At 37.7% G+C, this 13,205-nt stretch overlaps 1 protein-coding gene across 6 annotated transcripts in view; it reads right to left on the bottom strand.

Annotated features, from left to right (window-relative positions):
* BNC2 (basonuclin 2) overlaps nucleotides 1–13,205 on the bottom strand; it is a 420,917-nt gene that overhangs the window by 269,046 nt on the left and 138,666 nt on the right. The window lies entirely within an intron of this gene.

The raw sequence follows: 13,205 nt of genomic DNA, 5'->3' as shown, positions 1-13,205 counted from the left end.
TATCAAAAACGCAGGCAAAGGGAGGCAGCTTCAGCTTCACCACTGGGAAAAGGAGGTTTAGGGAAAGCCTGTCCTGGGTAGTACTGCATCAGTCTCCTATCTGAGCTGAAGTACTGTGGGGGGGGGGGGGGGAGCGAGCAGGAAGGAGTGAGCATCTGAAGGAGGGATCAAGAGAGGAGGGGAACTCCTGGATCAGTTACTAACGCAACCAAAAAAAAAAAAAAAAAAAAAGGCTTTCTTTGCCTGTGGTTGATTGCATTAGGTACCATCCGTCAAAAGTGACACAGAAGAGAAGGAATAACTTGAATCAGCAACCCGAGCTGCCATCATCAGAATTTACTTTACGGAAACTTACTTAAGTCTCTCAGCACACCCAGCGTTAGAGAAGCTGCTGACAATTGGATTGTAATTAAACAGTACTCTCACCATGCCACCGGAGTTCCACAGACAGAGCTTATCAAAATAGGAAGGGAAGGGAGGGCTAAGCTTATTCTATTTGGTTAGCTTTGAGACAGGGAGGGGAGATGTTAACTGATATTACATCCTACCCTAATGTTCCTTTCTTAAGAAAAACCTATTTTATTAAACATCAAATTCTTGGAATTGTTGCCTAATTGTTCTTTAATGTAAATTTAGCTCACTTTTAATATAATGATAGCATCATTAGAGTGTTTCTAACCCGAGGGAGGGAGAAAGATTCTGTTGGTATTTTTGCTGCCAAAATTAAAGCCTTACCAGACTTAAGTTTTTAAGGTGCAAGTTCTGTCAACACACAAAGGCAAGTGTCTTAAAAGTGGGGAAATAAACAGAAGTAAGTTCAAAAAAAAAAATGTTTTAATTACGATCACTTCTTCAAAGATATTAAGGGGGGAAAGTGGTTCTACATACAAAGAACACAAATGACTGGATTTGTAACTATTCTGAGTTTCACTTTTAAGATTGTTTAAACTATACAAAGCAGTATTTTAAACTGTAGGGTATTTTTATTTGCAAGTTGTACAACTGCAACAGAAACAGACATTCTCTTTTTTGAAACATTCATATGTAAATAAATGCTGATGAATGGAAATGAGATGCTATACATGATGGGCACCGTTCAACATTTAGTTTAAAAAAAGGCAAAGTTACCTCACTCACTGAAGCTTGAATATCTTCCCTTCTGCAAATGGGCACAAAAGGAAATGAAAGACAATGATGGACCTTCTACCAGTTTCTATTGGCTAAACACCAGGAACAGAGATACTTATGACAGAAAACAAACATTCTTTCAATCTTACGTTCTGCATCTTTTCTACGACATAGCATTACACAGAATCATTTCTTAAAATGCGCACTTGATTAGCAACTGAAATGATAAGAATAGCCAGAATTTTTACAGCTGCACTGAGCCAACGAGTTAGAACGTCCAAAATAGTATAATTATTTAATGTTTTATTTCTTTTAGAGGAGATAATTAATAAGGAATTTCCTAGGTCAAGACCGTAGAGTACACTACTTTCCCTTTTCATAAAATCTTAGGAGACAGCATATATATCCTAGGCAGTATCTTTTCAATGGGAAAGGACCACACTGTATGCATTTCAAGGCCTCTATGCCCTGAGAGTAGGATTTGTCCTATCCCTGGTTTTCGCATGAATTACCATTGCTGCCTGTCCCATCCAAGCCAACCCTGTGTAAACCATCTATTCTCATCATTATTGGTACCATTAATCCCATTCTCCCCTTCCCCCTCCCCCACCTCACTCACCTAAGGGGTTAAAAGACTTCAGTACATTTGTGACTTGTCAGTGACATATAATACCCGGGTCCTTCATGCAATCAACTTTTACTTGACATGTATTTGCTCATCACAGGACCCGCATTACTACTGGGAAAATGAAGAAAAACCTAAATTAACACTTGACATTCAATATGGTCAAGTCCTTAATTGGCTGGGCTTCCTGAGAAAGCAATTTTCTATTCCCCAAACTGTTCGCGTGTCATGTGTGGAGTGCAGCTCTTGGCCATCACTGCTGTCCCTCGCTCCCTCTAATGAGAGCAGATGAATTAGTGCTACGTGACACGATTTGAGCAGGGCTTCCTCCTCTTCCCCTCCCCCCAGTCTTTCTCCTATACCAGTGACAGCTGTGTGGCAAGGGAAAGAAAGAAAGAAATGCAAGAGCAAAGAATCCTGTAAAGGATGATCATTTTTTTAAATGAACCTTAAATGTCTTGTTGAAACTCCAGAACAACAGGGTCATTTAATTGTGGAGGTGGGGAAGGGGGTTGTTACTAGGATCAGGGGAATCATCTGGCTATGGTTGATTTGGGTTGTATTAACCTCCAGCATGTTTCTTCCATTGCTGGCTAGTTGAAGTATTAGATTGCACTGGCCTAATTAAAATGGAATTTACATCCACTTAAAGAAGTTTTTTAAAGGTCTGGAGAATGGGTCAACTAGAAAAAACAATGAACAGCATGAAATGATTATTATTCTAAGATAAACATACCTCTAAAAGAAAAGTCCTTTCAACAAACGTTTAAGTCAAAAAGAACCTACAACACAACTGTCACTGTACTTTGTTTTCAAATATTGTGCAGAATCTGAACTTAATGCCAACCATTCTATTTTAAATCATTTAGTTACCTTCGAGTGTTGAATTACTGCAACAAAATTAATTGAACACTGATTTCATTCTATTATTTTGGAGAGGGAGGGAATATATGCTGCTTTAGATGTGCTTATCTAGCTCAGTAAGAAAGAACTGAATGAAGGCATGAAAGGGAAGGCAGGACAGAATCTGCTCTATTCAAAGATACTTAGAGGTAAATTAAAGGGATTTCCCTGAGTCTTCACTTACTCATTTTGAAACCAAAGAGGAAGTGATTCTAAATGCCTCAACTGCTTGGCCAATCCGATTAGGACCAAACAGAACTGGGGGAGGGATGAGTGGCAAAGCAGGGAAGTAGTTAGTACAAGGCATCAGTGAAGAGAATTAGTGAAATTAGGCACCTTAGCATCTTGAAGCTTTACCCATTTTTATTTAAATGAGAAATAAAGGGGTGCCTGGGTGGCACAGATGGTTAAGCATCTGCCTTCGGCTCAGGTCATGATCCCAGGGTCCTGGGATCGAGTCCCACATCGGGCTCCCTGCTCGGTGGGAAGCCTGCTTCTCCCCCTTCCCTTTGCTTCTCCCCCTGCTCATGTTCTCTCTCTCTCTCTCTCTATCTCTGTGTCTCGAATAAAAAAAAAATCTTAAAAAATAAAACACTAAAAAAATAAAAAATAAAAAAATAAATGAGAAATAAAGCACAGATGCTACCTGTGTACCAGAGATTATTTCAAGACTGCACTGGTACCACAAAATCCATGTAAGCCTGCAAAATACAACTGACTTCAAGTGTAGTTCCCCTGCCTCTAATAACTAGCTTGATCATTTATCATTCCTCCATAATTCTGAATATTTAAGTAAATTGTGAAGTAAACTTGCATACATAAAAATATGGTGAAACCCACTTTTGCACTATGTTTAAAGTAATTTCCACATTTTGTATTTATGGAAAATAACATGAAAGGAAATGAGCTTTATATTTGTCTTAAAGTCAATTCATAACATGATTTTAAGTATCGATACACTAAGAGAAGACCAACATAGGGAATCTTTCTGGGACAGTTCGGACTTTCAAATTTGTTGGAAAATTATTCACTTCAAGCAATATGAAAACTCTAAAAAATGAGTGTAATTTAGAAGTATTTTCACTGAAGTAAAACATACAACACACTGTGCATGTTATCCCTCCTGTGGCCAAAGCACTGGTATTTCAAGTATTGTTAAGATCCCTTTTGAGAACACACTTGAGACAGCTTGTGAATGGGCATTCTATCAGGTGTATAAATGAAATAAACAGGTAATTTGGTATTCTGGAAAAGTAGCTCAATCTAATACACCCAGTTAACTGCTAGAGTAGCATTATCATTACTGAGCAACAAAGCGAATAGCTTTAGGGTGACCTTTGCAATGCTGACTAGTCCGTCAACTTCCATCTCTGAGATGCAAGGTATAGACAGGGATGGTTTATAAACTGAGTTGGGAACCAAAGACCAGGAGCCTCCAAAAGGGTAGGCGTTTCACATTCAGGAAATGGGGAGCTCCTTGCCCTAAGAAGAGAAGTAGTGTACCGTGAGGATCAGGCTGAACAGCCCCATATTCTTTCCCAGAGTATTAGCCTTCCGTGGTGTAAAACTCCCAACTATTAGGAAAAAACAACATCTTTTTCCTCTTCAGCTACATTTTTAAATACTGCAATGAAAATCCAGCTGTGAATTGGTAAAATGGGATCAATGACAAACTCCTGAAATAAAGCTGAAAAAGAATGTTGACATCATCTCAGAGCTTTAAACAAATTGTGATGAGTCCTGCTTTATTTGGGATAGTTTCCAACCACTGCTACTGGGATGGATTGGCAGAATTCAGGAGGAGAGCAACAGTGGGTCAGAAAAATGACTCTGTACTGAACTGAGAAATTTCTTCAAGGATCACCTGCAGAAAATCAGCCTTTTTGATTCAAGAAAGGTACTTTTTGATTTAAGAAAGTTAACTGTGACTATGGCAAAGTGACATGCTTAAACTTGATATTCTCTTAGGGATGAGCAGGCTTTGAAGCTCATAATAAACTTGAAATGGTTCTGTGGAATGTTAAGGCTTAATGTAGATGGTTGGTGCCACTGTCATGCCTACACAAAACTATGTCAACCTGGAAATAACTGAATTAACAGCTTCAGGGTATTTAGAATGCAAGGCTTGCCCCTCCCCCCCTTTTAAGAATTTTACTTTGAACCACAAAAAGAAGCTGCATTAAGTTTCCAACTTATTTAGCACAGCTTAAATTAGAATACTTATTTCAGTTTGGAAAGGCATAATGTTCGCCACCCACTTAGTTCATGTTACCTTCACGTTATATCGTTCTCAAAAAGTATAAACACAGCAGAGAGAAATGATTGCTTTAAAATAGACCTGTATATGGAATAATAAAACTATCAAATATAAAGCACAAATGTTATTTTATAAAAATTAACAGCATCTAAAGGAGTATATTCTTCTTTTATTCTTCACCACCCTCTTCACTTCAGTGCTCCCCTCCCCTTGTATTAAAGATATTTTTATCTAATTCCCAGTTGAAAGGTTTGTGAAAGTGGTAAGTCACAGCTGTGTTGACGGTGAACTTGAAAATGGCATACCGGCGTCATTCCGACACACTTACAGATGCTTCGTAACAAGCTGCACCAGTCACTTGATTTGAAATACCTGACTTATTATAAAACAAACGGTTAATCTCTGGTCTTTTCTCCAGTTCAGCTCTTCTCTGTAGTTCTGGAAGCAAACCAACAGCTTATTATGTTTACATCAGGAATGACTCCTTTCTGATTGGTGTCTGATACTGTCCAGTGATGCTGCTCAACAAGGCCCTAGACAGAACCTAGGCACACCTAGGCCCCACTGGCAGATCATTTTAACAAGACGTTCTTGTTTCCTGTTCCCACGAAAATCAATAACAGGATGACCTTCAATTTGAATTTCAAACCAATTAATTACTTGTTCTCTTGAAAATGTTGGTATCTGATTTGCCTACAGAATTTCAATTATGAATAGATTCTATCTTTTAAAGAGCCCCTTCAAAAAATTTAAATACATACTGAAAACTTCATCTTATACAATATAAATGATGTTTTCTTGAAGCTTGTATAAAATATTGGCCTTGCCTGAATTAGGACGGGGAAGTTTTCCCCTTGTGGTTCATCTCCTCCTCATGACATCATAATCAATTGCCTGGTAAATTATAGCAATCCCACAAAGATTCAGGGCCAAGAATCACTGCTTAAAGGTGAGATGAAAAGCTTTTTATAGTGGAATTCAGCTTTTCATCTACATCAATGACTGACACAAATCATGGGTTTCTTTTCAGAGTTTAGAAATCTCTCTTTAATTCTAAAATTCTTACTTTTTCTAGCTTTATTAAAATACTTTGAGCATTTTTTTGTTCTGCTCACATATTTTTCTTTATATGTGGGTCATAAGGAGAAAAGCTATACATCAAAACTATCAGCACCAGAAACATATTTACCAAACACTTTTTTCAATTGTGAAAAAAAAAAAATGAAGAATTTGGTTCATCCCAGCGGGGAATTCCCAAGATGAATGATCACATGCAATGAAACTATTATCTTCATCCATTAAAATATTATCTAAAACAGAGGTTTTTATCTGGCAGCCAGTAGGCTGAATATAGCCTGCAGATGAGTTTTGTTTGGACCACACACTTTAAAAAATATTTGAAAAGGTTGCCAAGATTTAAAAATCAGGAGATTTCACATAAAAATCTTGATTTCTGGCTTCTAAGAAGAGAGGAGGAGGAGGTGGAGGAGGAAGCGGGGGGAGGAGGAACTGTTGGATCATCTCCCAACATGGGCCTGCATTCCTACCTGGTAACAATTGGCTTGAGCTGAAGAACCTTCTGGTCCACCACAGACCCCACAAGACTCACTCCACCTGTTTAATTTACCTTACCCCCACATGCCCTTTTAGGCAACTCCTGATCTTTAAAATGTTACACTACTCCAAAGACAGTTTGTAGAGTTTGCGGAAGAAAAAGAGAAAGGTATCTAGGAACAGATATTTAAAAATACGTATCTCACGGGCTTAAACAATGTAAGACAATGGGTAGAATTTCAAAATACAGTTGTTCAATAAAACATAAATGCAAAGCAAAATCATTTTCATGACTAAAATACTTTAAAAAGCAAATCCAGAACTGATGATATCGTCTTATATAGAGAGTAGTCTGACAAACATTTAAACTGGTTTTCAATCAACCACATCCTTCCCTCCAGCCCAGAAAAGATGTTCATGTGAAACAATTGCCCAGATCTACATATCCATTTTGTTCCTTCACATGTTAAAACTTCTGCACTTCCTTTCTAGAATGATCATGTACTTAAATGAAAATTGACCCTAATATGAAAATAGAATATATCTTCAAGGTAAATTTTTAAAAAGTCAACATGTAGGATGCATGATATTATAGCAAATACTCATCCTTTACTGGCTCTACACATATGCTCTACACAAAACACACATTACTGTAGTTTCAAATGACCCACAAAGTCATGGCATATTTCTTTAGAAATGATTATTACCTAAAAGCAGATGTTTATGACAAAGTCACCATGCATTCCTATTGCCTTTCTTAACTGAAATGAAGTACAAAGAGAAAATATTTTATATTTCACAATTTCCAATCAATCACAGCAACACAGTATTTCTACCTATTAGTGGATTTTACAAATTAGGAGCACCTTATTTTGGCAGAGGGAAGAAAAGTACCTTTTCACTTCAACTATATTAACAGGCTATCTCTGATGTACTGGACAGTACAGAAATGTACTAAATACGCTACGACCAGTCATAATACAACTTCATTTTTAAAAAGAGTAAAATTTATACCAACTTTAGTATAGTGTTTTGAAATTATATTTCCTCATTTGCCCTCTTTCTTGAAAGAGTATTTTTTAGTTAGGTGTTTCCTTCCTAAGAGAGAAGCATTCTTCTTCCATTTTCACCTTTACAAAGTAACCCTGAATATATGCCAAATTTATGTCAAATCGGACTTTAATCCCCAAATTCTCTTGATTCTTAACAACTTGAACGACTTTAAGTAAACAGTTCACAAAATCATAATGATCGTACTACATTCCTTAACTCCCAGTTGAAATAGGAAAAGAGAAGATACCAAAGTATCAGCTCCATAAATATAGTGTTAGGCCTGATACCTGAACAACAATACGATATATTCCTTATGGGAAGCATTTTTCCTTAATATCATGTTTGAAATTTTAGCAATTAGAAGCAGACACCTGGAGCTCAATTATTAATATACCACTCCCCACCCCTTTTATACTTCTTTTGAAACCATCTCTTAGGGTACTTCTTAAAGAGATGATACTATGGGACAGCATGCATACAAATGTTCACATTATTTTCTTTAAAACATCCTGGTATAATCTAAGACTAAACTTACTCTCTTTATTAAACATATTAGCTTTAGAAAAAAATTAAAACCTCTCAATCGTAAAATGACAAAAAAACAGGAGTGCCTGGCTGGCTCAGTCGGTAGAGCATGCAACTCTTGACCTCAGGGTCATGAGTTCAGGCCCCACACTGGGCATGGAGCCTACTCAGAAAAATAATAAAATTTAAAACAAACAAAAAGATGGCAAAAAACTAAAACAAGAACACGAGGTAAAGTATAATTCATTACATTCATGTTGATTGGTCAGCTATAATATTTTAGAAAGGGAATTTTATGAAAAAACAGTTAATTTCCACCCATGATGAGGAAAGCTTTAAACTGGTCTCCTCAAGGCAGCTGTAAATACATAAAGCAGTTCTAGAAGACTCCTGATTTTCTTATTTTGTTTTCACTTCATCGTTTTAAGATGAAAAATAAAGTATGAGATAATGAATGTTTAATATTATTTAACCTGTGTTCTATGGAGATTAAGGTACTATGCTCACTTAACTCCTTCCTTCTTTCTATAAAAAAGTATCTCAAAATAGGCTGATGTTGAGGCTCACGTAAGCATTTTTTTTTAAAGATTTTATTTATTTATGTGACAGAGAGAGAGACACAGCGAGAGAGGGAACACAAGCAGGGGGAGTGGGAGAGGGAGAAATGGGCTTCCCACCGAGCAGGGAGCCCGATGCGGGGCTCGATCCCAGGACCCTGGGATCATGACCTGAGCTGAAGGCAGCCGCCTAGCGACTGAGCCACCCAGGCATCCCTCACGTAAGCATTCTGCATTTGTTAAAAAAAATAAAGACGACGACGACCAAAGCACAGGAATACCGGCATCTAAAAGAACAGTATGTTGGGGCACCTGGGTGGCTCAGTTGGTTAAGCGGCTGCCTTCGGCTCAGGTCATGACCCCAGAGTCCTGGGATCGAGTCCCGCATCGGGCTCCCTCCTCAGCGGGGAGCCTCCTTCTCCCTGTCTCTCTGCATGCCTCTCTGCCTACTTGTGCTCTCTCCCTATCTCTCTGTCAAATAAATAAATAAAATCTTAAAAAAAAAAGAAAAGAAAGGAACGGTAGGTTATCAGAACACTCAGAAGGCAGGTTTGACTGGTTGGTTTATTGAGAAATTAATAAAAATAACTGTTTGCACAAGTTAAAATAACCAACTTCTCACTTTTACCAAAAGGGTCTTTTTAATATAGTGAACATCCAAGCTTCTGTGACCATGAGAAAACCTGGAATATATTATACACGCATGAATGTGGCCCAGGATGCAGGATATGAGATGTGCTTGCTATCAACAGATTAACACTTCATTTCCATTACTCTAATCTCACCACAGGCTGTGAACACTCTCTTTTTCTTATTTGAACAACAATGGTGCATGAAAAACCAAGCTGACAGGCAGGCGGGGCTCATTTAATGCATAAGGCCTTTATTCCCGTAACATGTCTCACCTGTATGAAGCCAGGGTTCAGGCTTCCAGGCTGGCCACTGAAACAAACTCTCCCAGATGTTGGACTTCTACCTCTACCCTCTCCCACTTAAATTTATGATAAATGTCAAAAATAAAGTAAAAATGGAAAAATTCTTTCCCACAATGAGCTCTATTTAGTAGATAATAGAATTGGTAACATATTTTAAGATTTATTCAGTTCCAGAGTTGCTCAAGAAAACAAACAAACAAAAAGTGGCTTGGAAGGGAAATGATGAGACATTTGAAGTTTGAGTCAAAGACTCTCACCTTGGTATCTCCATCCCAGCTTAGTTTTAACTTGTATGAGGAGAACTATAGTTTGTCACCAATTGAAAATGGCAATTCACAAAATAAGAATCCAATCAAGCTATTTCCAAACAAATGACACTGAGCTTCACCAAAAAGCTATGCTCAAGGAACAGAAAAGCTACTAAGTGTAAGGAACCATTACAGTGAGCTTCCTAAAATGGGGGATCCCTTCTAAGCAGGGAGCCATCCACACACTCATTGCATTTGAGGCAACCATGAACAAATCCTCAAAAGACCTAGAAATAAATCCCTTAATTCCCACAACCAACCAAAGGACAGGTGTACACTTTCTGCATGTCTATGCACCCCATATAAATGCACTGCCATGTGACAATCTGAATCTTTAGTATGTTCCATAGCAACATAGTAAGTCTCTCCACAAAGTCTAGAGAAGGCCTTGATTTTGATTCTTTCTGGTACTCTAATTTTATACCTAAAAAAAGAAAGAATAAAAGAAAAGCAGTATTAGATAAAGTAGCAGATAACCTAGCTGCCTTGAGTTAGGTTTTGACATGAGGTCAACAAAGAGAATGTTTGCAGGCATTCTCACTCAAGGGACACTTTCATGAATATGCTCATTGTATAATTTTTCTCCCACCTCTCGCAAGTGGCCTCCCAGTCATGGCCAGTGCTGTCTAGCACCGGCAGAGGGCACGGTAGTGGGCAGTTCTCTTTACCTGTGCCTGATCAGGTGCCCCAAAGAGCCATCCTAATGATTTAAGTCAACGAAATCTTTCTTGCTTAAATTTTAAAAGAAGAGAAAACAAACATTATTAAAACCCTGCTAATGGAGGTTCTCATTTTAATATTGGTTTTGTTATTATGTTAAGCCAACTGAAAGTAATTATTTTTGGTGTGTAAAATATTCATTATCCTAAAATTTCTTCTTTTCAAACCCCCCAGTTCAAGCTCTCTGATCATCAAATATTGGTCCTGAAGAACTGTTTAGAGCACAAATAGCCACTTAAAGATACCTTAATAAAGTTGAAAAATTCATGTCAGTCACACAAAAGCACAGCAGGTATAATAGTGAGGCTATGTTTTTCCTATATAGAATATTTTTTAATCTTGTCAATTCTAACAATGTCTCTGCCATGTAAGACAATGAGTTAAAATTTATTAAAAACAAAACAGCAGTGAATCCTCATTGTGTTAAGTATACCGCATATTTTCAATTTCAATTTCATAATGTCATCCATTAATATTAGTCCTGCCATCATTTTAATTCCTTTTTAAAATGTTTAAGTTAACTCTTACTAACTGCAGTTTGTCTCAAAGAGTCACACCTTCCATCTACTGAAGGAAAACTTTACATGTTTTCCTCCTTCTAAGGAAATGCTCTCTTGTACAATGTAAGTCTAACTGTACAAAATGATAAATCCAAGAATAACTTTTTTTAAAAAAGAAAAACAGAAAAGCAAAATCTCTTTTCAGCTAAGTACTTTCTCACACAGGCGAAGGATCAAATTGAGCTGCCTTTCAGCACCTCTGAACGATAAGCCTGGGCCCCTGGTTACACGTTTTTATCATGCCCTTACTTACAGAACCCTTACATAGCAAAACTCGGGACAGTCTTCCTGTCAGCACTTACACACTGAGGACCACATCTGAGGGTGGCACCTCTTCTCCCATACCTCTGCCAGAATGATGTATTGACCAAAAAGTCATATTCAGAGCATTTCATTTCTTTATATTAGGGTAAAAAGAGCCAGTGAAAGTAAGGAGAAATTCATAAAAAGAGAAATGACGTGAAAGGAGAATAAAGTGAGAAAGAAACTAGGTCTACGGGAAACGGAAATGGGAAGAAAGAACAGACTCACCATGTATTTAGGTCATTAAGTAAATTGCTTCCAACCAAATAGAAATGAGACTTAAATCAACCCCTCCCCCTCAACAACACACAAACCCTAAAGACAGTAGGCAAAGTAACAACACTGCAGTCCAAAAATACTGAGTAAATAAGATGTCAGATATGCTCAAGAGAATCAGTGTTTCAATGAATAACTTCCTACTGTTCAAGATTATTTTCATTTTCTTAACAGGGAGAAATGAAAAACTGATGGGCTTAATTAAAGAAAAACAAAAGGATATTATTTCGCCGTTAAAGGATCGATTCTTTTTTTTTAATTGGAATGATGATTAATAAGCTGAGAATCTGATTTCTAAGCTAGCCAGTTTGAGTAATGCGTTGTTGTTCCACAAGCATCCCCATTAAGGAAGACTCTTGTGAGGAAGAAATGATACAGCGCTCGGTCTCTTCTCATCTCTGACGCTGTGGCATGAAATGCTACATGGAGTGTTGGAACGGAATGACACTGCACACAGTCCTCATCCAAATGAACTCCAGTCATAAAATAAATTTTCACCTTAGGGTTGGAATGTATACCATGAAATTTGCTGGGCTTCCTACGGGGAATGCAGAAATTGAAAAAGAATCAACACTTTTATTTTTCCTATTCTCTAAACTTCCTTTTAAACCCAGGGAGGGAGAAGGCAGTACAGGCATGCTCAGTGAGATATAGGTACCACAGATGTCACAGCCCCAGGCACCATTTTTGGGATGTCATCTGCATATTAAAATTTTCTTAGAGCTTGAGTTGCTCAGAATGTTTTTTCCAACTTATTCTTCTTGCTTCTTTACTAGTTTACCTTGTAAGAAAAAGTCTCCTCTTTCACACAGTGTTTTGCTTGTATGTCCGGATAGGAAGGCTGTTATTCCTGAATTATACCTCTTTTCCTTTATTTCTCAAAAGCTTAAAAATAGATGTCAAAGTTCCTTGAAAGGGTCTTTGACTCCTTTTCTCCCCTCTCGCCCCCATCCTTCAGTGGATGAAGATCACCAAGCAAAATGTGGAAGCCAGCTGCTTTTCGGGAAATAAAAATGGCATCAGCTTTGGCAGACAGAGGTGAGATCAATCATTTCCTACAATCCCCAAACAATCTTCTGACCAAGGCCTAAAGAAGGGTGGTTATGTAGCGGCAAAAACATAACTATGAAAGGTACAGAGGTACGAGAGGATTTTCACGTGGTGAAGAATTCATTCTATGCATATAACAAACCAGGCTCTACATCTCATGTGAAAGAAAATCTTGGAACCATTATATTCCATGTTCTTTGGACAATAACAAGCAGGGAGGCCCAGACAAAATTTCTCACTGAAAAGGTCATCCCACAATTCACTCTGTTCTCCTTACTACCCCACAAAATTCCCTGACAATATTCTGTGGGAAAAGAGGAGTTAATTCTTAGATGGATTAAAACACTGGGATTCAAATTATGGACACCAGCTAAAGCAAATTCTAGTTTCTTCTTGAATTCCTTTTGATATATCTATTCTAATCAAGAGTCCCAAGTTGAGAAAATACCTC

The sequence above is a fragment of the Zalophus californianus genome, chromosome 13 (assembly GCF_009762305.2).
Source record: "Zalophus californianus isolate mZalCal1 chromosome 13, mZalCal1.pri.v2, whole genome shotgun sequence".
Classification (NCBI taxonomy): Eukaryota; Metazoa; Chordata; class Mammalia; order Carnivora; family Otariidae; genus Zalophus; species Zalophus californianus.
This window is presented reverse-complemented; position numbering and strand designations above follow the sequence as displayed.